At 39.4% G+C, this 23588-nt stretch overlaps 1 protein-coding gene across 4 annotated transcripts in view; it reads right to left on the reverse strand.

The window, feature by feature from the left end:
* The window catches only part of LOC124152356 (neprilysin-1-like), an 87568-nt gene that overhangs the window by 56604 nt on the left and 7376 nt on the right, over nucleotides 1-23588 (reverse strand). The window contains exons 1-2 of one of the 4 annotated variants that reach the window (XM_046525277.2): nucleotides 14490-14905; nucleotides 6622-7875 (exon numbers count right to left, since the gene is read on the reverse strand). The gene's annotated coding sequence lies outside the window, so the exon portion shown is untranslated. Of the gene's footprint in view, nucleotides 1-6137; nucleotides 6213-6621; nucleotides 7876-14489; nucleotides 14906-23588 lie in introns of those variants that run through there. The other 3 variants (XM_046525278.2, XM_046525279.2, XM_048394113.1) reach the window with 3 other exon arrangements.

Here is a 23588-nt window from a genome sequence, read left to right on the forward strand (position 1 = left end):
ATCGGGGCGGTCGGGTAGCCTCGTGATTAAAGCGTTCGCTCATCACGCCGAAGACCCCGGGGCCGGTTCGATTCCCGACATGAGTACAATGTGTGAAACCCATTTCTGGTGTCCCCCGCCGTGATATTGCTGGAATATTACTAAAAGCGGCATAAAACCATACTCACTCACTCACTCAAGCCAAATCACTCGCCTAAAAGACACCACATCCACTATGTGTTTCAATGTGGGGCAGGATCATAACCCATGACTAGAAGCATTAAAAAACATTTTTGAGGGTTAGGGCTAGGGTTAGGGTTACCTTGCCCAAACCAAGGTAAAAATAAAAGCAAGGGTTACAGGCAGAAATCTTTCCAAGATTCATGAGGATATCGTAAATGATTATGACCTGAACACAACACGTAGCAGACGGACAGATGTAAGCCGAAGAAATAAAACTTACTGTTAATTGATTTTTCATTGATTTTTTTCAAGATTTATGGTGGGCTCATCCCAAAAATATGGGGAAAGAAATCCAACCAGAGACAAAAAGCTAAATTCATGCTGCGAAAATTAATAGATATATTGTTGAGGTGAAGTCCAATAAATCATGTGGAATAATGCTTGACAACAACACTTGCAACAGTAAATGCGACATTAAACTCCATATCACCACACATTTATGATAGAAAAGGATTAAATGGATTTACACTTTCAGCAATATTCCAGCAATAAGGACAGACTTTTTATATTTTTGGTTTTCAGGTTTTGATGGTGAAAAATTAGGTCAGTAGATCGAAAAGTTAAGATGGAAAAAAATTAAGATAAAAGGCATGGTACAGGATACAATGAAGTATTCACCTTTTAAAGAGGTATTTATTCTCGCCAGACAAAATGCAATGCTTTAGACAATTGTGAGTTTGAAAGGGTTTTAATAGGTTACCATCGTTACAGTGATCAAACTCATGCTTGGTGTCCAAGATATCACTGCACAGAAAAAGTATAATGAAACAATAGACTCCCTTCCTCCCTCCTGACCTTGTAAGCATTCATGCATCATAATCATAAGGGTGCACGGGTGGCCCAGGTGCCGCGATTTGCTGTGCAGAGTTGCGTCCCTTGGGCACGCCAGAAACCTATGATTGTGGGTTCAAATCCCGGTTCACCCCGATTATGTTTCTAGGTTTGTCAGCACCATACCCGTGCTCGTGGGTTTCACCGAAGTGGTAAACGTCTGAGACCTGCATCACTTTGGGCTTTCCTCCTATATTAAGCTGACACGCCATGATGTAACTAGAATACTGTTAAAAGCGGCGTAAAACCCAACTCACTCACTCATAATCATAATCATGTATAATCATGTGTATATTTATCATGCGCTTGATTCCACACACATGTGTATGCTAAAAGCACAACAGGGGACACAGGTGGCCCAGTCGTCAAAGACACAATAATTCGCTGTGCAGAGTTGGGCATGTCCGAATCCCTTGATCGTGAGTTCGAATCACAGTTCGCCCCAGTTATGTTTCTAGATTTGTCAGCACCATACCGTGCTCATGGGTTTCACCAAAGTGGTAAACGTCTGAGACCTGCATCACTTCAGACTTTCCAGCTGACATGACGTGCTATAACTGGAATACTGTTAAAAGTATCGTTAAATAGGGGTGTCACGATAAATTGAAATGTCGATATATTGCCATTGGTAAGCACTAAAAGTCAATAAATTGATTGTTAAATCAGTTTCCGGTCAATAGTATCGATTTCAGTTAGGAATATTGATAGTTTCGATTGTATTTACCATAGTTTTACAGTTTCAATATAATACATGAGATGCTGTTCAAATTTGTTTTTCTTTTGATCATGAGTGGTAGTAATTTACACATGGTAATGTGTAAGTTTCTTTTTCTTAAATTATTAGGGTAAAGAAAATACAAATCAGTATTATCTCAAACTTTACTTTTTAATTGTTGTTATTGCTATCACATTCAAAGGAAACTTCAGTTCCAAGGTTGAATTCAACTCTAAAATCTTCCTCAAATGATACACTGAAAATTATTGATATTTATCGCAATAGTTGCTTGCAATATCAATAGCTATCGCAATAGTTTCTTTCAATATCAATAGTTATCACAATAGTCATTTCCAGACCCAACTCCCTCAAAATATGCAATTTTTTAGTATGAAAAGAGAAGTCAAACAATTTAAAAAACTTCAAAACACATTTTAACTGACTTGCCTTCGCATGTGTTTGTGATGGGTGCCACTGGTACGGCAGGATATGCTCAAATATTCGTGAACACCCCCAACATGATTCCGTTCCCCCAACATGACCCTGTTCCTCCAAAACATGACTCCGTTCCCCCAAACATGACTCCGTTCCCCCAACATGACCCCGTTCCCCCCAACATGATCCCGTTCCCCCAACATGACCTAGTTCCCCCCAACATGACCCCGTTCCCCCAACATGACCTCGTTCCCCCCAACATGACTCCGTTCCCCCAACATGACTCCGTTCCCCCAACATGACCTCCAACAACAATGGTTGGTCCCTTACTGGATCAGCTCCCTGCTCTGAATAACAGTGATTTTAACTTTACACCCATCACAACATTCTAAGACTGCTGCAGCACAATACACTGATTGCTGAGAATAAGGGGGATCTGGTGTGAAATCAATCAATGGCTCATAGATGAAAGGGAAACAGTGTCATCAAATGTAGCTGTGTCACACTTATGATGTTGTGATGTTCGGACCTGATCGCTGCTGGATGCCCTACTTAGCCCTTGCTATTGGGCCGTATTACACCATTCAGTAACCAACAATTAGAGGTATTGACCTACGGTGCCAAACTAATCACTGGCCAATCCCAAGCATCAACACAGCTTTTATCTCTTAACGTATCTGGGCTTTCTACACGCTGTATGAAAACGTGCCCGTTAGCAGGACTGATAATGAGGCTGTTAATCTAGTTGCTTCTGGTCACTTGAGATTTGGGAAGCAATAAGCTAGAGAAGCGTTTTTGCCAATCACTTTGTCAGCATGCTGTCCAATAGAGCAGAGTGCCCCGCTGTGACTCTGCAGTCTTCCAACCAATTAAAGCCCACTAGCCAGTAGCTGCTTATTGATCTCAATAAACACCAGTAACAAGTAACACGCTTATGTCCGAGGAAATATCCTCTTGCACCTGTTCATTTCCCCCAACATGACTCCGTTCCCCCCAACATGAGTCCGTTCCCCCCAACATGACTCCATACCCCCAACATGACTCCGTTCCCCTCAACATGACTCCGTTCCCCCAACGTGATTCCGTTCCCCCAACATGACTCCGTTCCCCCAACATGACTCCGTTCCCACCAACATGACTCCGTTCCCCCAACATGACTCCGTTCCCCAAACGTGATTCCTTTCCCCCCAACATGACCCCAATCCCCCACATGACTCCATTCCCCCCAACATGACTCCGTTCCCTTCAATGTGATTCCGTTCCCCCAACATGACTCCGTTCCCTCAACATGACTCCGTTCCGCCCAACGTGACCCCAATCCCCCAACATGACTCTGTTCCCCAAACATGACTCCATTCCCCCCAACATGACTCCGTTCCCCTCATCATGACTCTGTTCCCCCAACGTGATTCCGTTCCCCCAACAAGACTCCTTTCCCCCAACATGACCCTAATCCCCCAACATGACTCAGTTCCCCCAACATGACTCAATTCCCCTAACAAGACCACAATCCCCCAACATGACTCCGTTCCCCTGACATTACTGTTCCCCTCAACATGGCCCTAGTTTCCTCAACATGACCCAATTTCCCTCCACTTGACTCCCCTTTGACCCAACATGACTCTGTTCATGATTCCTTAACATGACCACTGTTCCCTCAAGATGACCATCAGTACTCACAACATGACACAGTTCATATCATACCAGCTGCATGACACAGTTCATATCATACCAGCTGCATGACACAGTTCATATCATACCAGCTGCATGACACAGTTCATATCACACCGGCTGCATGACACAGTTCATATCATACCAGCTACATGACACAGTTCATATCATACCAGCTGCATGACACAGTTCGTATCATACCAGCTGCATGTATCATACTTGATATCAGTATCAACTGCATGACACAGTTCATATCATACCAGCTGCATGTATCATACTTGATATCAGTATCAACTGCATGACACAATTCATATCATACCAGCTGCATGTATCATACTTGATATCAGTATCAACTGCATGACACAGTTCATATCATACCAGCTGTATGACACAGTTTATATAATACAAGCTGCATGTATCATACTTGATATCAGTATCAACTGCATGACACAGTTCATATCATACCAGCTGTATGACACAGTTTATATAATACAAGCTGCATGTATCATACTTGATATAAGTATCAACTGCATGACACAATTCATATCATACCAGCTGCATGACACAGTTCATATCATTCCAGCTGCATGACACAGTTCATATCATACCAGCTGTGTGACACAGTTCATATCATACAAGCTGCATGACACAGTTCATATCATACCAGCTGCATGACACAGTTCATATCATACAAGCTGCTTGACACAGTTCATATCATACCAGCTGCATGACATAGTTCATATCATACCAGCTGCATGACACAGTTCATATCATACCAGCTGTATGACACAGTTCATATAATACTAGCTGCATGTATCATACTTGATATCAATATCAGCTGCATGACTCAGTTCAGATCAAACCAGCTGCATGTATCATACTTGATATCACTATCAACTGCATGACACAGTTCATATCACACCAGCTGCATGTATCACACTTGATATCAGTATCAGCTGCATGACACAGTTCATATCATACCAGCTGCGTGTATCACATTTGATATCAGTATCAGCTATATCAGACAGTTCGTATCATACCAGCTGCATATATCATACTTGATATCACTATCAACTGCATGACACAGTTCATATCACACCAGCTGCATGTATCACACTTGATATCAGTATCAGCTGCATGACACAGTTCATATCATACCAGCTGCGTGTATCACATTTGATATCAGTATCAGCTGCATTACACAGTTCATATTATACCAGCTGCATATATCATACTTGATATCAGTATCAGCTGCATTACACAGTTCATATTATACCAGCTGCATGTATCATACTTGATATCAGTATCAGCTGCATGACACAGTTCATATCATACCAGCTGCATGTATCATACTTGATATCACTATCAACTGCATGACACAGTTCATATCATACCAGCTGCATGTATCATACTTGATATCAGTATCAGCTGCATGACACAGTTCATATCATACCAGCTGCATGTATCATACTTGATATCAATATCAGCTGCATGACACAGTTCATATCAAACCAGCTGCATGTATCATACTTGATATCACTATCAACTGCATGACACAGTTCATATCACACCAGCTGCCTGTATCACACTTGATATCAGTATCAGCTGCATGACACAGTTCATATCATACCAGCTGCATGTTTCACATTTGATATCAGTATCAGCTATATCACACAGTTCGTATCATACCAGCTGCATATATCACATCTCTCTCTCATCAGTATCAGCTGTGTGATACAATTCATATCTTACCATCTTCATATAATAACATTATTTTGTGTGTTTTGAGTTCTTCAAGTACATCACAATATGACAAATATCAAGAATAGCAGTTACTTTTGCCCCAGAATATATATAAATGCATATGATATTTAACACTTGGGATTAATTTTGTGCATAATCCTCACCAAGACTATTATTGCATACACTATTTCCAATGTGATGATTTTGTAGGCAAATAATGAATAAATATTCATGATGTTTCCCACCTGGGATGAATTCTGTTCCTAATCCTAAGTATATAACCAACAGTGGATGAGCATAAATACTGATGGAAATCAATACACCAGCGTTTACATAGAGTCACATAGAATACTCATACCTGATGACAGATTGTGGAACCATTGAGATAATCATATCCACCAAAATAATAATCCTTGTTTCAAATAAATATCTGAGATCACAGCTTTTCTGTCAACAAAGCAGATTCAATAAAGACAATCACAGAAAGATTCAATAGGCAATTATTCATAAGATTACTCACTGGCATAGAAGACCTGGCTGGATGACATAGAGTAAAGCAGTGATCAGACAGCCGAGTGGGCACACAACTCTGTCACACTGGAGTACTCCTCACAGGAGAACAAGGATCTTGGCGCTTGGATGGCATCACAAGCTGGCATTTAACCATGTATGTGGAAATCCTCTCTTGATCCTTGCAGCACGATGCACATGTATAGCGATGGCATCTTGAAACGTTGTCACATAAAAAACTTGTTTTTCAGAAAGTTTTTTATTCCGACCTATATATATCATGAAAAGTTTAAAAAAATATCTTTCCTAAAAAATTATAATGAGATTTCCTAAAAACTAGAACAGTAATCACTACAGGAGGTGTGTGTTTTAGAAGTAATTACAGACGCAACTTTGACAGCTGGACATTAAAGCTGGCCCCAGCTGGCTCAATTCTACTTGAAATAACTACAAACACAAGGCTGCAAGCAAAACTGCAAAAGTAGCTACTTTACCTATATGACAGGGGGACATCAAAGCTAGGACAATTCTGTGATCATGCTGTGACATGTAACTCATGTGATGAACGTCATGTGATGGAATGTTGAGTGATGGGGTAATTCCACTGCTCAGTTGCTGTCATGATTGTGTTCTGCCAGTTAAAACACTTAAAGGATGATCGTGTCCTAGCTTCACTGTGACACACTGGTGTCTTATTTTGACAGTGATGCACTGGTTTGATGGCTCACACTTTTCAATGTCTCCTACCAAAAAGAATAATGCTATAGATCAGGTACCTCCTTGGTGGTAAAATGGTGTGGTATTGCTTACAAAATGCGGTGTTCATGAACAATGAAGATAGACACAACTTTGTGTTCATGTACAATCAAGACTTTATAAAGCATTTAATCTGATGAGTCCATGGATCCTGGTGGACTGTCAGGACTTTTAACTCATGTTACTGGTGGACCATAACAATCTTTAACTCTTGTACTGGTGGACCATCATGATCTTTAACTCTTGTACTGGTGGACCATAACAATCTTTAACTCTTGTACTGGTGGATCATCACAATCTTTAACTCTTGGACCATTCAGGTCTCACTCTTGTTTCAACAAATTTCAAAGCCTCAGTTGTGTCACTGTCAATGTATCCACGTCAGGATGAAACCACTGTACTCTTGGGATGGCTGGGAGTAAGGTACAAAGTATATAATTCTGAAATCATGACTGTTGTCCTGGAAACTGCTCATGCACAATCCTGTCTATAATCCATTCTAGATGCAATAATAACCCAAAGAACCCCTCAAGTCAGAGTTTTATTCTTCACATCCACAGCACCATCCCGTGAGGTCACTGACCCAGCAGTCTTCTAGGTCACTGACACAATGTCCTCCGAGGTCATCAATGCTGTACAGTATGGTAATGAAGAATACCGATAACAATATCCAGTTATTCAATTACAAACTCCCACAACGAGCTGGCAATTCCTCAACAAGATGTTGGCATCATTTATCCTGCAGCGACCACTATCTGGTGTGTATATGTCCCATACTGTTACAGCTCCTGCTGCAGCATCTAATCCACTTACTCCAGTGTTATCATCCCATCCTGCATGAAGGCATGTTGTTTCACAATGGAAGCAGTCACGTTGTGGAGAGATAAACCACTTTGGCCCATGATGCTGATGATGAGGTTAATATCCATGAACTCTGTGACAGAGTGTGTCTTGTCCCCAGTGAACTCACACACTCAGTGAGACAAGCAGAGCTGAAATCAATGAACATTAAAAGTGAATTCTTGAATAATTTATCAAAACTGTCAATTCTTATGAAGAGATTCCGTTCCCCATTTCAGAGGTGATGAAAACACATCTGGTTATGGCACTGACTGAGAGCATCTTTTTTATCAATTAAATTTGTAATTACATTTTTCACACATATTCTGTTCTGCTATCTCAAGAGATTTTCGGGAGATTGTAAGATGAATAGGAGTGTGAGTGCTATAATCTGATTGGTCGAATATGGTTTTTTTAGTTTTTAATGGGATTGAAAGCCCGGATATCTTCTGGACTTTTAATTTCTTGAGAAAAGTTTTTGACATCATACTTTTTGGCATGGCAACATCCATATTGAATTGTTTTCAAAACATTGTATTAAAAGATGTTTCTCCGCATTCTGCTGTCTATGCAGTTCTGATGATATATCAAAAAGGTCTCACAGGTAATTGAGGACACATAGTTTACAGTTTAAATTTAAAAGCTTCTGCCATAATTCAAAATGCGGGGATAAAACATACATGACTTCAGCTAAATAGATCTGGATCCAGAAGTTATGCTGAAAATACATGGGTTGATGACAATCAAATACTGAACACTATGGGACAACATCAATTTTCCCAATTACCATCATAATCATGAAACTCCACAGTACTCCTCCTATCACATTACCTCTGTCAACTAAAAACACTGTGACTCCAAGATGCTTATAATCCTCCTCCACATGATACCAAATAAAAAAAAAACATTGATAGTGGATAAATATAATAAGGTATCTTTTTTAACGACATGGTTTATGGATGCTTTTTTCCAAGAAAGATCAATTGGATTTACCTTGTTTTAAAAAACAAATCAAAGGGTTGTTATCTTATATGTCTTTACTTTGAAGTTTTTTCCTTACTGAAATAAGTTGTCAGAAAGATCAAGAAGACATACTTTTGAAATTTAATCCACATTTGTGAAATCTGAAAACCAAATATTAATAAATTGACCAAATATTAACCATATTTTAACTGTTAACTCTCTGTCATTGTACCCAACACTTTCAAGAAATAAACTCGCAACAAAATTATTTTACATAATCGTAAGTAATCTCAACTAAAAGTAGTCCATTTCACTTTTCTGACCACATGAGTGAGTATGGTTTTGCGCCGCTTTTAGCAATATTCCAGCAATATCATGGTGGGGACACCGGAAATGAGCTTCACACACTGTACCCATGTCGGGATTCGAACCCTGGTCTTCGACATGACGAGCGAACGCATTAACCACAAGGCTACCTGACCGCTCTCCAACTATATGATATCTATCAAGTAGTGATGATGTTATTGAAAAGACCCTCCCCACTGGTCTGTCCTGCCATCCCTGATTGACGAAGAAGTCTCAGGTGATTTCTCAACTCACTGACATTGTTTGCAGTGCCATTAGTTTCTTTTCACATTAAATCTTTTTAGTGTTTGGGCCCAAGTTATATTTTCAACTTGTAGCTACACAACTACCTTTTCTAAGATAGGTATTTCTAAAATCGAGATGATTAAATCTAAGTTTCCAGCTGAAAAAGATTAATGTGGATTATGCTGCATCGGGCAGTTTGACGACTGTGCCAAGTCCAGTCTTTACAGAGGCATGGAGATTATTCATCATGTTAACAGTTTTGCATAAAAGTATGGTTAATACAATTAATTTTTTCAAACATAATCGTGCAAGGAAAGATTATAATTTCTGTAGGTGGGAGGGCTAAATATTTAACACATGGATTAAACATACATTTACATTACTCCCTGAATTTCCAACATGTTGTGATATTCCTCTGATGAGGTTATGAGTGAGTGAGTGAGTTAGGTTTTACGCCGCTTTTAGCAATATTCCAGCAATATCAAGGCTGGGAACACCAGAAATGGGCTTCACACATTGTACCCATGTCGGGATACGAACCCAGGTCTTCGGCGTGACGAGCAAACGCTTTAACCAGAAGGCTACCCGACCGCCCCGATGAGGCCATGGCATGAGATTACAATGCAGTGATGTCATTTCTAAAGAACATTACTGTGCTACTCTCATTAACTTTTGCCATACACACTGAGTGACCTTTTGTAAAATGGGAATTAATTCCAATTATATTTGTATTGCAATATGTCTGACTATTTGACTCTTAGTCTACTCGGGGCGGTCGGGTAGCCTAGTGGTTAAAGCGTTCGCTCGTCACGCCGAAGACCCGGGTTCGATTCCTGACATGGGTACAATGTGTGAAGCCCATTTCTGGTGTCCCCCGCCGTGATATTGCTGGAATATTGCTAAAAGCGGCGTAAAACCATACTCACTCACTCACTTAGTCTACTCACCTCAGCTTCAATGTTTCATTTTGGCCAGAGCGACATTAATATGTTGTTAAGCATGCTGTTAAAGGTCTCGCGATAGACTCACGATACACGTCAGTTTGAGTTGTGTAGGGAACACAAAATCAGGCCAATGGACATCCTTAAAAAGAAACTGTGCCTTATAGTCTTGGACCTATTTTCAGTCGAGGTCTAGACTGTAATTCGTGCAGTATGTGAAAATGAGACAATTTCAATGTTGCAATGCCAGCTTTCTAGTTTAAATTGTTTGATAGGCATTACTTAGAAGTTGACAGATGACAAGGTAGACACAATTTTATGGATAACAACTTCTTTAATACTTTAATGCTTGACAACGGTATAAGGATCTATACCGAAACGTTGCTTTTTACAGTATTAAAGAAGTTGTTATCCATAAAATTGTGTCTACCTAGCTTCCTAGTTTAATCAACATGATGTCAAAACACTTCTACTATGAGGGGTTGCTGGGGTGTGCAAGCCCCCATTTGAAGCCTACTCAATATTAATAGCATGTGTCATGGTGCCAGGTACACACTAAGTTTCAAGTAAAACAACACGTTAAGTAACTCATATTTGGTTGTTTTCAAATGGTTTCTTGTTTGTTTGTTGTTTTAATAGCAATGCTTAGCAATATTCCAGCGACATAACGGCTGTCTGTGAGTAATCTGGACCAGACAATTCAGTGATTGACATCATGAGCATCAAACCTTGCTTTCGGGATATGATGAGCTGCAATCATCCAAGTTTCAAAGCCCGACCACTCACTGCAATTAGTCACCAGAGCTTACTAGAAGTTGTGACATCACGTTGAAATACAAAGACGTCATGATACAATAGATGACACCACATGCTTCCATCAAAACTGCACTTGCCTGGTTAGCATAATGTGGAAAAAAATCAACTGAATTGAAGTTGTTCTGGTAAATATTGATCAAACTTAGTATTTAATTAACGTGGTATCCATTTCATCAAGCCTAAAGGCCATTTTTCAAATTAGGAATTGAGAAAAAAATGTACCTTATCAAGAGTGAGTGAGTGAGTTTGTGGTTTAACACCGCACTCAGGAAAATTCCAGCTATATGACGGCGGTCTGTAAATGATCGAGTCTGGACCAGACAATCCAGTGATTGACATCATGAGCATCCATCCACGCAATTGGGATTGATGACATGAATCAACCAAGTCAGCGAGCCTGACCACCCAATCCCGTTAGTCGCCTCTTACGACAAGCAAAGTCGCCTTTTACGGCAAGCATGGGTTGCTGAAGACCTATTCTATCCCAGATCTTCACAGGTCTACCTTATCAAGAAAAGGACATATACGGTGAAAGGTCTGAAGGATTTCCTGTATACAAGCCACATAATAATCTGACTATCATCAGCTTGCACATTCTTTAAACTGTATCATGACATCATAGCATTCCAAAGTGACATCTTTTCTGACTCATAACTGGAGATGGTACTTGTTGTTTCCCTGCCTGGCACGTGGCATTATGGGGCTAAAACAAGGACCAGTCACCTCAGAGTCAGTATACTGTGTCTGAGTGGGGCCTTCATGTTAAACGGTGGCATGGTATCTCAGTGGGTCAGCACATTAAAACCAATATTAGTCTTGACTAGTATAAGCACGAATGCACACATGTACACACATACACACATCACACACACACACACACACACACACACACACATCACATGCTTTGTAAGTGCAATAATCTTGAACTCAACATTAAACCCCATTTCACTTCACCTCACCTGTCTCACAACTGTTAATAATGAAGAGAGAGAGACTGGTGTAGACATTAACTGATAACTTTCACACTATCTACCTACCAGCCAACACTGGACATCTGGGCTGAGGTCCCCATCATATAAATGATAACCCCCATCAAATGGTGCACAACATCATTTCACTACTCCAGAAATAAAAACTCCAGTAAAAGAATTTCAGAAACAAGGGTACAAGGCAAATTTTCAGACATTGAAATAATAGAGAAAACAGAAAACTGCTCGTATTTCTCAGGACTTATCTGAATAATAAAATTAAGGACAATTTTACAAATTAGAAACTATTCATCTGAAGGAATACCATTAAACATGGAACAGATTGCTTTAATTGAGTGCCAATTTTATTCACCAGCACTCTATTGCCTTCCCCCATTGGGACCTGGGTTAGAACAGTTTACCAGCACTCTATTCCTTGTCTTCATTAAGATCTGGGTTAGAATAGATCATCACTCTATTGCCTGTCTTCATTAAGATCTGGGTTAGAATAGATCATCACTCTATTGCCTGCCCCCATTGGGACATGGGTTAGAATAGATCATCACTCTATTCCTTGTCTTCATTAAGATCTGGGTTAGAATAGATCATCACTCTATTGCCTGCCCCCATTGGGACATGGGTTAGAATAGATCATCACTCTATTGCCTGTCTTCATTAAGATCTGGGTTAGAATAGATCATCACTCTATTCCTTGTCTTCATTAAGATCTGGGTTAGAATAGATCATCACTCTATTGCCTGTCTTCATTAAGATCTGGGTTAGAATAGATCATCACTCTATTGCCTGCCCCCATCGGGACATGGGTTAGAATAGATCATCACTCTATTCCTTGTCTTCATTAAGATCTGGGTTAGAATAGATCATCACTCTATTGCCTGCCCCCATTGGGACATGGGTTAGAATAGATCATCACTCTATTGCTTGTCTTCATTAAGATCTGGGTTAGAACAGATCATCACTCTATTGCTTGTCCTCATTGGTCCTGGGTTAGAATAGATCATCACTCTATTGCCTGCCCCCATTGGGACATGGGTTAGAATAGATCATCACTCTATTGCTTGTCTTCATTAAGACCTGGGTTAGAACAGATCATCACTCTATTGCTTGTCCTCATTAGTCCTGGGTTAGAATAGATCATCACTCTATTGCCTGCCCCCATTGGGACATGGGTTAGAATAGATCATCACTCTTTTGCTTGTCTTCATTAAGACCTGGGTTAGAACAGATCATCACTCTATTGCTTGTCCTCATTAGTCCTGGGTTAGAATAGATCATCACTCTATTGCCTGCCCCCATTGGGATATGGGTTAGAACAGATCATCACTCTATTGCTTGTCCCCATGAAGATCTGGGTTAGAACAGATCATCACTCTATTGCTTGTTGTCATTAGGACCTGGGTTAGAATAGATCATCACTCTATTGCTTGTCCTCATTAGTCCTGGGTTAGAATAGATCATCACTCTATTGCCTGCCCCCATTGGGATATGGGTTAGAACAGATCATCACTCTATTGCTTGTCCCCATGAAGATCTGGGTTAGAACAGATCATCACTCTATTGCTTGTTGTCATTAGGACCTGGGTTAGAAGAACTTCTGTGCATTCTACTCCTTTTCCAAAGAAGGGACTTAACAAATCAAGTTGGGTTGTCAGGCCTGGTGACTGATTGAGAACCATCCGCACGTGATTAGGCTCATAATATCAACAACTGATTTGTCTGGTCCATATTTAATTATTTACCGGCCGTCCGGATACAACTGGAATATTTCTGATTTCTCTTTCCCTTTACCTCCAACACAAACTTAATAAGTTGGGAGCACAATTCGTTGATAGAATCTATAAATTCAAACTTCAAGGTGTGTGTGTGTGTGTGTGGAGGAACGAAGCCGTTTCATCAGCCTATTCATGCAATTAACCATCAACAGCCTGAAAATACAAACACATAACCACTTTCAAAATCTCTCTTTTCAAAGAAATTTCAAAATGGCAAACTATAAATAGCCTACAGAGCTGATGGTTGCATGTGTTTGGTGCGTGCGTGCGTGCATGTGCTTGCGTCTACATACGCTCATGAATTTCTGAAAGGAGAGACAGTACTTCTCATACAAAGAAGAGTATTTTGATATCGTAGTTACTTTGTTTTTCCTATTTATAACATACACACCAAGGAATTATGGACATTTTATATATACATATATATCTATCTCTACATCAACAGCAGACTTGTCTGACACAAGAAACTATGTCAGGACATATGTATGTTGGCATTAGCTTTCAGCACCAGACTACACTTCAACTGCCTGACATGTTTGTGTAGCTTTTGTTATACAACATGTCTGTCTTTGATAAAAAGCTACAGCTTGTTTTCACACATGACCTATTTCAATTATAACGCACTGATCATTTAATCACCAGGCCATAAATGTTCATAATGGCTAGTAACAACCAGGCTATAAACACTGCCTACCTTAGAGAGCTGTTGCCATGCTGGTAGGCTGCCCAATACGCAGTACAGAGCAACACGACTGTCAGCCGTGCAGCAGTGCGCCGTTGTGATCACAAATCTAATAATATTCTTTGAACAGTGATTAGTTGGCCGAGGCACGAATGAGCTTTTAAACTTAATTTCATTTTGTGGTGTATTTCGTAGACTGCAATGAGGTTGGAAAGACTCAACTGGGCCTTTCTAATTGCGACGTCATCACGACACTGGGGACTAGCCAGCAAGAACACTGTGGCAGTTATACGGCGCCGGGCAAAGACATTGATTAAACCGCCACATCGGCAGGGATCAGAACATGAAAGACGTCCCCTGACAGGATGCTGACACTGTTTGTCAGCTGACTTTAACAGCCAGAGACTTCAGTCAAAACAAACCTTCCCTGGGACAAAGTGGTGGAGGCAAATCCGGACAATTACTGGTGTTTAGATACCAAAAAATTCCTTTAGCTTCAGTTCTGGGTGATTTCAGAAGGAAATGAAATCGGAAATCTACTCATTTTAACTTCCAAGTATGACCATGTTCTTTTGTAAGGGTATCATTCTTGTCAGAATTTATTCACAAAATTGGTAAAAATTAGCGTCACAGAAGCCCACCTGGAATGTGGTATTAACATTCAGGCGATATGTTCACCTCTACAGCACACATTCTTGTAGCAAGCAGTCAGCTGATGGGCTTCTACAGTACTGAAATACTTTAATTTGCTTGGGGGGGCAGGGATGGATGGCCCTGTCATCCCAGATGCTGAATTCACTGGGCAGAGTTGCGTTCCTTTGCCATGCTGGTGTCATATGGTTGTGGATTCAACTCCCAGATTCACCCTGCCTAACATTCAGCTCCATATTTGTGCTCGTGGGTTTCACCAAAGTGTTTAATATGCAGAGTTTCATCCCAATTAAACTAAAACACTGTGGACAAATTGCATCAGGGCTTTAAACCCAGTTCACTCACTCAGTGTCAAATATTTGTTGTTAAAACCAAAACTTACCAGTCATGCTCCTACCAATCTGACATGCAACTATGAGTCTACAAATGTTTCTGATGCACACTTTTTTTTATATTGAAGTAATAAATGAAACCTTGACAATGACAAAACAGCACTGTAGCTCACCCGATGCATAAATATTCAGACACATTGTAATGTAAAGAGAGGAGCATTTTGGTAATCAGATCTGTGTCTGTGTGAAACCCATTTCTGGTGTCATTTAGAAATATATTAGTTCCATTTAATGTTTTTGAATTATTCATTGAACAATGTGTAGACTCTGTTTTAGCTGTTTAACGCCACACTCTGCAATATTCCAGCTTTATGATGGCGGTTTGTAAATAATCAAGTCTTGACCAGACAATCCAGTGATTGATATTATGAGCATCGTCCTATGCTGTTGGGTTATGATGACACACTATCACGCAATTCCCTTCGCCTGACCACCTGATCCATATCGTTGCCTTAAGACAAACATTGGTTGAAGACCTGAGTTCTAAGAAAAAGAGTAACCATAGAAACATGCATGTAAGAAAAGCAATATCTGGAAATTACACATAAATGCTTAATTTCCAATAATCTGCAAAATGGCGGACAAGTAGTCAAAAGTAGGGTTTGCAATATCACTTTATGAGCAAAATATAATTTTTTACCTCATGTAAATAAAAAAATGTGTCACAGCACTGTAGCTCACCTGGATAAGTAATCAACACTCTAAAATGTCAACTGAACACTGAACTAAAGATGTTGTCAGCATTGAAATATTCCATTTCAACTGTTTTAAAATGAACACCAATATTTAACAAAATTAACAAAACATGACGTCATCATAAGGAGAAACAATGGGCGATCTTTTTGTTCCAAAGGGTAACAACTCTCATTTTAAAATGGTAGAAGCAACGGTCCAACCCCAGTTGCATCCGGTCTGGTGACATCTAGTGACATGTAGAGACGGAGCCAAGCAAAAGCGTCACCCTGTTGCACCTTCATTCAATATCTGTCGTTTACAACTGAATATTTTAAACTAGCACTTATTTTGTAGTGATTATTAGTTTAGAAAATCAATATTTGTTGAGTCTTCCAACTAAAATACAAATTGTCACGATGAAAGATAGCGGGGAAAACCATATATTGCAACAGTATTTTCTATGTCAGAAAACAGCTAGACATTCTGTTGGTCTGGGCTAACATCGCATCCATATGATATAGCCTGATCGGCGATATACTACAGCATAGATATGGGTACGCATACAATAAAAATCTTCTTCATTTTCATAAGTGTGATATTCCAACATCAAGTGCTTCACCTTCAGAACCGATTGCAAAATGTGATTGACCTGGAATGAACAATCAGCTGATCTCACCGCCTTGCTTCGTATGACTACCGATTGGTAAACTATACAATATAAGCAGTCGTGGTCCTCTCTGATGTATCACTGAATCATGAAACATATATTTCCGGACATGACAAACGATAGATCATTGCTTAGGTGAAAAGATTTACTGTCCATACACCAGCATGACCGTTGCCGACAGAGGCAACTGTTAACAGTCTATAAGTGTCATAGTGACATGTACATGATTAAGGCAATTGTGCTGGGAAAGGCATTTTGAAAGAATTTAGCAGTATGGTAAAAGTTGAGAGGTCAAATGAAAATGACAATTTGAAATATAGCAAAAAACAGAAGATATATGTTGAGCCCCAATATTAACTTCACATATAAAACCAATTTTTATTACATTTTGAATGAAAATGGCTGTGTAATGGTCAAAAGAATTTTACATTTTTACCATGGATGAAGTGCAAAGATAAAATCGAATTAAAGATTATAAAAATCGGAAACATACATGTTGAATCCCACTACTCACAACACATGTCCTGTTAATTAACTGCTGCATGCCTTGCCTGAATTACACGACAGGTTCAGTCAGATACTGTTGAACAATTTAACTACCAAGATGAGTCCGAATTTGCGAGAAGTTCATAGCCAGGGAACATGTTTCCGTCTTAAATTGACAGAAACATATTTCACAATTCACACTTGATATATGATATTTAACAGTGCTGAAAATTTTACTTCATTGTCACTGGGGTCATGTCGACAAATACTATGTGAAAATTGTATTCATGATGGGTTCTGTAGATTTGGAGATGAAGAGATTTTCAGTTGTAAGGGATGGAAGGACTGAGAGCAGTTGAAGACCCAGAACATACGCTCATAATGACAAGGTGAACTCAACACAAGAAGGTATGCTCATGTTTGTGTAACTCACCTGCCCACCCATCCCTGCTCATCCACCCCCATCCATCCATTCACCAACCAACCGCAAACCAATTGTGTACCATCTCAAATACATCTTGAAATGTCCTGTAGCAAAATGATTCTCTTCCTCCTGACCAAAAGCAAATTAAATTTCTACAATATGTCAGAAGAACACTTTGTGTCAGTATAAATACACATAGTAATAGTATAAATACATCTTGTGTCCTGAAAGGTACACCTCGTGTCGGTAAAAGTACACCTTGTGTCAGTAAAAGTACACCTTGTGTCAGTAAAAGTACACCTGGTGTCAGTAAAAGTACACCTTGTGTCAGTAAAAGTACACCTGGTGTCAGTAAAAGTACATCTTGTGTCAGTAAAAGTACACCTGGTGTCAGTAAAAGTACACCTGGTGTCAGTAAAAGTACATCTTGTGTCAGTAAAAATTCACCTTGTGTCAGTAAAAGTACACCTGGTGTCAGTAAAAGTACACCTTGTGTCAGTAAAAGTACACCTGGTGTCAGTAAAAGTACACCTTGTGTCAGTAAAAGTACACCTGGTGTCAGTAAAATTACATCTTGTTTCCATGAAAGTACACCTTGCCAGTGAAAGTACACCTTGTGTCAGTAAAAGTACACCTTGTGTCAGTAAATGTACACCTTGTGTTTGTAAGAGTACACCTTGTGTCAGTAAAAGTACACCTTGTGTTTGTAAAAGTACACCCAGTGTCAGTAAAAGTACACCTTGTGTCAGTAAAAGTACACCTTGTGTCAGTAAAAGTACACCTGGTGTCAGTAAAAGTACACCTTGTTTCCATGAAAGTACACCTTGCCAGTGAAAGTACACCTTGTGTCAGTAAAAGTACACCTTGTGTCAGTAAATGTACACCTTGTGTCAGTAAAAGTACACCTTGTGTTTGTAAGAGTACACCTTGTGTCAGTAAAAGTACACCTTGTGTTTGTAAAAGTACACCTGGTGTCAGTGAAAGTACCCCTTGTGTTAGTAAAAGTACACCTGGTGTCAGTGAAAGTACACCTTGCCAGTGAAAGTACATCTTGTTTCCATGAAAGTACACCTTGCCAGTGAAAGTACACCTTGTGTCAGTAAAGATACACCTTGTGTCAGTGAAAATACATCTTGTTTCCATGAAAGTACACCTTGCCAGTGAAAGTACACCTTGTGTCAGTGAAAGTACACCTTGTGTCAGTGAAAGTAAACCTTGTGTCAGTGAAAGTACACCTTGTCAGTGAAAGTACACCTTGTCATTGAAAGTACACCTTGTGTCAGGGAAAGTACACCTTGTGTCAGTGAAAGTACACATTGTGTCGGTAAAAGTACACCTTGTGTCAGTAAATGTACACCTTGTGTTTGTAAGAGTACACCTTGTGTCGGTAAAAGTACACCTTGTGTCAGTAAAAGTACACCTTGTGTCAGTAAAAGTACACCTTGTGTTTGTAAAAGTACACCTTATGTCAGTAAAAATACACCTGGTGTCAGTAAAAGTACACCCAGTGTCAGTAAAAGTGCACCTTGTGTGAGTAAAAGTAAGAAAAGCAATATCTGGAAATTACACATAAATGCTTAATTTCCAATAATCTGCAAAATGGCGGACAAGTAGTCAAAAGTAGGGTTTGCAATATCACTTTATGAGCAAAATATAATTTTTTACCTCATGTAAATAAAAAAATGTGTCACAGCACTGTAGCTCACCTGGATAAGTAATCAACACTCTAAAATGTCAACTGAACACTGAACTAAAGATGTTGTCAGCATTGAAATATTCCATTTCAACTGTTTTAAAATGAACACCAATATTTAACAAAATTAACAAAACATGACGTCATCATAAGGAGAAACAATGGGCGATCTTTTTGTTCCAAAGGGTAACAACTCTCATTTTAAAATGGTAGAAGCAACGGTCCAACCCCAGTTGCATCCGGTCTGGTGACATCTAGTGACATGTAGAGACGGAGCCAAGCAAAAGCGTCACCCTGTTGCACCTTCATTCAATATCTGTCGTTTACAACTGAATATTTTAAACTAGCACTTATTTTGTAGTGATTATTAGTTTAGAAAATCAATATTTGTTGAGTCTTCCAACTAAAATACAAATTGTCACGATGAAAGATAGCGGGGAAAACCATATATTGCAACAGTATTTTCTATGTCAGAAAACAGCTAGACATTCTGTTGGTCTGGGCTAACATCGCATCCATATGATATAGCCTGATCGGCGATATACTACAGCATAGATATGGGTACGCATACAATAAAAATCTTCTTCATTTTCATAAGTGTGATATTCCAACATCAAGTGCTTCACCTTCAGAACCGATTGCAAAATGTGATTGACCTGGAATGAACAATCAGCTGATCTCACCGCCTTGCTTCGTATGACTACCGATTGGTAAACTATACAATATAAGCAGTCGTGGTCCTCTCTGATGTATCACTGAATCATGAAACATATATTTCCGGACATGACAAACGATAGATCATTGCTTAGGTGAAAAGATTTACTGTCCATACACCAGCATGACCGTTGCCGACAGAGGCAACTGTTAACAGTCTATAAGTGTCATAGTGACATGTACATGATTAAGGCAATTGTGCTGGGAAAGGCATTTTGAAAGAATTTAGCAGTATGGTAAAAGTTGAGAGGTCAAATGAAAATGACAATTTGAAATATAGCAAAAAACAGAAGATATATGTTGAGCCCCAATATTAACTTCACATATAAAACCAATTTTTATTACATTTTGAATGAAAATGGCTGTGTAATGGTCAAAAGAATTTTACATTTTTACCATGGATGAAGTGCAAAGATAAAATCGAATTAAAGATTATAAAAATCGGAAACATACATGTTGAATCCCACTACTCACAACACATGTCCTGTTAATTAACTGCTGCATGCCTTGCCTGAATTACACGACAGGTTCAGTCAGATACTGTTGAACAATTTAACTACCAAGATGAGTCCGAATTTGCGAGAAGTTCATAGCCAGGGAACATGTTTCCGTCTTAAATTGACAGAAACATATTTCACAATTCACACTTGATATATGATATTTAACAGTGCTGAAAATTTTACTTCATTGTCACTGGGGTCATGTCGACAAATACTATGTGAAAATTGTATTCATGATGGGTTCTGTAGATTTGGAGATGAAGAGATTTTCAGTTGTAAGGGATGGAAGGACTGAGAGCAGTTGAAGACCCAGAACATACGCTCATAATGACAAGGTGAACTCAACACAAGAAGGTATGCTCATGTTTGTGTAACTCACCTGCCCACCCATCCCTGCTCATCCACCCCCATCCATCCATTCACCAACCAACCGCAAACCAATTGTGTACCATCTCAAATACATCTTGAAATGTCCTGTAGCAAAATGATTCTCTTCCTCCTGACCAAAAGCAAATTAAATTTCTACAATATGTCAGAAGAACACTTTGTGTCAGTATAAATACACATAGTAATAGTATAAATACATCTTGTGTCCTGAAAGGTACACCTCGTGTCGGTAAAAGTACACCTTGTGTCAGTAAAAGTACACCTTGTGTCAGTAAAAGTACACCTGGTGTCAGTAAAAGTACACCTTGTGTCAGTAAAAGTACACCTGGTGTCAGTAAAAGTACATCTTGTGTCAGTAAAAGTACACCTGGTGTCAGTAAAAGTACACCTGGTGTCAGTAAAAGTACATCTTGTGTCAGTAAAAATTCACCTTGTGTCAGTAAAAGTACACCTGGTGTCAGTAAAAGTACACCTTGTGTCAGTAAAAGTACACCTGGTGTCAGTAAAAGTACACCTTGTGTCAGTAAAAGTACACCTGGTGTCAGTAAAATTACATCTTGTTTCCATGAAAGTACACCTTGCCAGTGAAAGTACACCTTGTGTCAGTAAAAGTACACCTTGTGTCAGTAAATGTACACCTTGTGTTTGTAAGAGTACACCTTGTGTCAGTAAAAGTACACCTTGTGTTTGTAAAAGTACACCCAGTGTCAGTAAAAGTACACCCAGTGTCAGTAAAAGTACACCTTGTGTCAGTAAAAGTACACCTTGTGTCAGTAAAAGTACACCTGGTGTCAGTAAAAGTACACCTTGTTTCCATGAAAGTACACCTTGCCAGTGAAAGTACACCTTGTGTCAGTAAAAGTACACCTTGTGTCAGTAAATGTACACCTTGTGTCAGTAAAAGTACACCTTGTGTTTGTAAGAGTACACCTTGTGTCAGTAAAAGTACACCTTGTGTTTGTAAAAGTACACCTGGTGTCAGTGAAAGTACCCCTTGTGTTAGTAAAAGTACACCTGGTGTCAGTGAAAGTACACCTTGCCAGTGAAAGTACATCTTGTTTCCATGAAAGTACACCTTGCCAGTGAAAGTACACCTTGTGTCAGTAAAGATACACCTTGTGTCAGTGAAAATACATCTTGTTTCCATGAAAGTACACCTTGCCAGTGAAAGTACACCTTGTGTCAGTGAAAGTACACCTTGTGTCAGTGAAAGTAAACCTTGTGTCAGTGAAAGTACACCTTGTCAGTGAAAGTACACCTTGTCATTGAAAGTACACCTTGTGTCAGGGAAAGTACACCTTGTGTCAGTGAAAGTACACATTGTGTCGGTAAAAGTACACCTTGTGTCAGTAAATGTACACCTTGTGTTTGTAAGAGTACACCTTGTGTCGGTAAAAGTACATCTTGTGTCAGTAAAAAATCACCTTGTGTCAGTAAAAGTACACCTGGTGTCAGTAAAAGTACACCTTGTGTCAGTAAAAGTACACCTGGTGTCAGTAAAAGTACACCTTGTGTCAGTAAAAGTACACCTGGTGTCAGTAAAATTACATCTTGTTTCCATGAAAGTACACCTTGCCAGTGAAAGTACACCTGGTGTCAGTAAAAGTACACCTTGTGTCAGTAAAAGTACACCTGGTGTCAGTAAAAGTACATCTTGTGTCAGTAAAAGTACACCTGGTGTCAGTAAAAGTACACCTGGTGTCAGTAAAAGTACATCTTGTGTCAGTAAAAATTCACCTTGTGTCAGTAAAAGTACACCTGGTGTCAGTAAAAGTACACCTTGTGTCAGTAAAAGTACACCTGGTGTCAGTAAAAGTACACCTTGTGTCAGTAAAAGTACACCTGGTGTCAGTAAAATTACATCTTGTTTCCATGAAAGTACACCTTGCCAGTGAAAGTACACCTTGTGTCAGTAAAAGTACACCTTGTGTCAGTAAATGTACACCTTGTGTTTGTAAGAGTACACCTTGTGTCAGTAAAAGTACACCTTGTGTTTGTAAAAGTACACCCAGTGTCAGTAAAAGTACACCCAGTGTCAGTAAAAGTACACCTTGTGTCAGTAAAAGTACACCTTGTGTCAGTAAAAGTACACCTGGTGTCAGTAAAAGTACACCTTGTTTCCATGAAAGTACACCTTGCCAGTGAAAGTACACCTTGTGTCAGTAAAAGTACACCTTGTGTCAGTAAATGTACACCTTGTGTCAGTAAAAGTACACCTTGTGTTTGTAAGAGTACACCTTGTGTCAGTAAAAGTACACCTTGTGTTTGTAAAAGTACACCTGGTGTCAGTGAAAGTACCCCTTGTGTTAGTAAAAGTACACCTGGTGTCAGTGAAAGTACACCTTGCCAGTGAAAGTACATCTTGTTTCCATGAAAGTACACCTTGCCAGTGAAAGTACACCTTGTGTCAGTAAAGATACACCTTGTGTCAGTGAAAATACATCTTGTTTCCATGAAAGTACACCTTGCCAGTGAAAGTACACCTTGTGTCAGTGAAAGTACACCTTGTGTCAGTGAAAGTA

This window comes from Haliotis rufescens, unplaced genomic scaffold, assembly GCF_023055435.1.
Source record: "Haliotis rufescens isolate VD_foot unplaced genomic scaffold, xgHalRufe1.0.p SCAF_13, whole genome shotgun sequence".
NCBI classification, from domain to species: domain Eukaryota; kingdom Metazoa; phylum Mollusca; class Gastropoda; order Lepetellida; family Haliotidae; genus Haliotis; species Haliotis rufescens.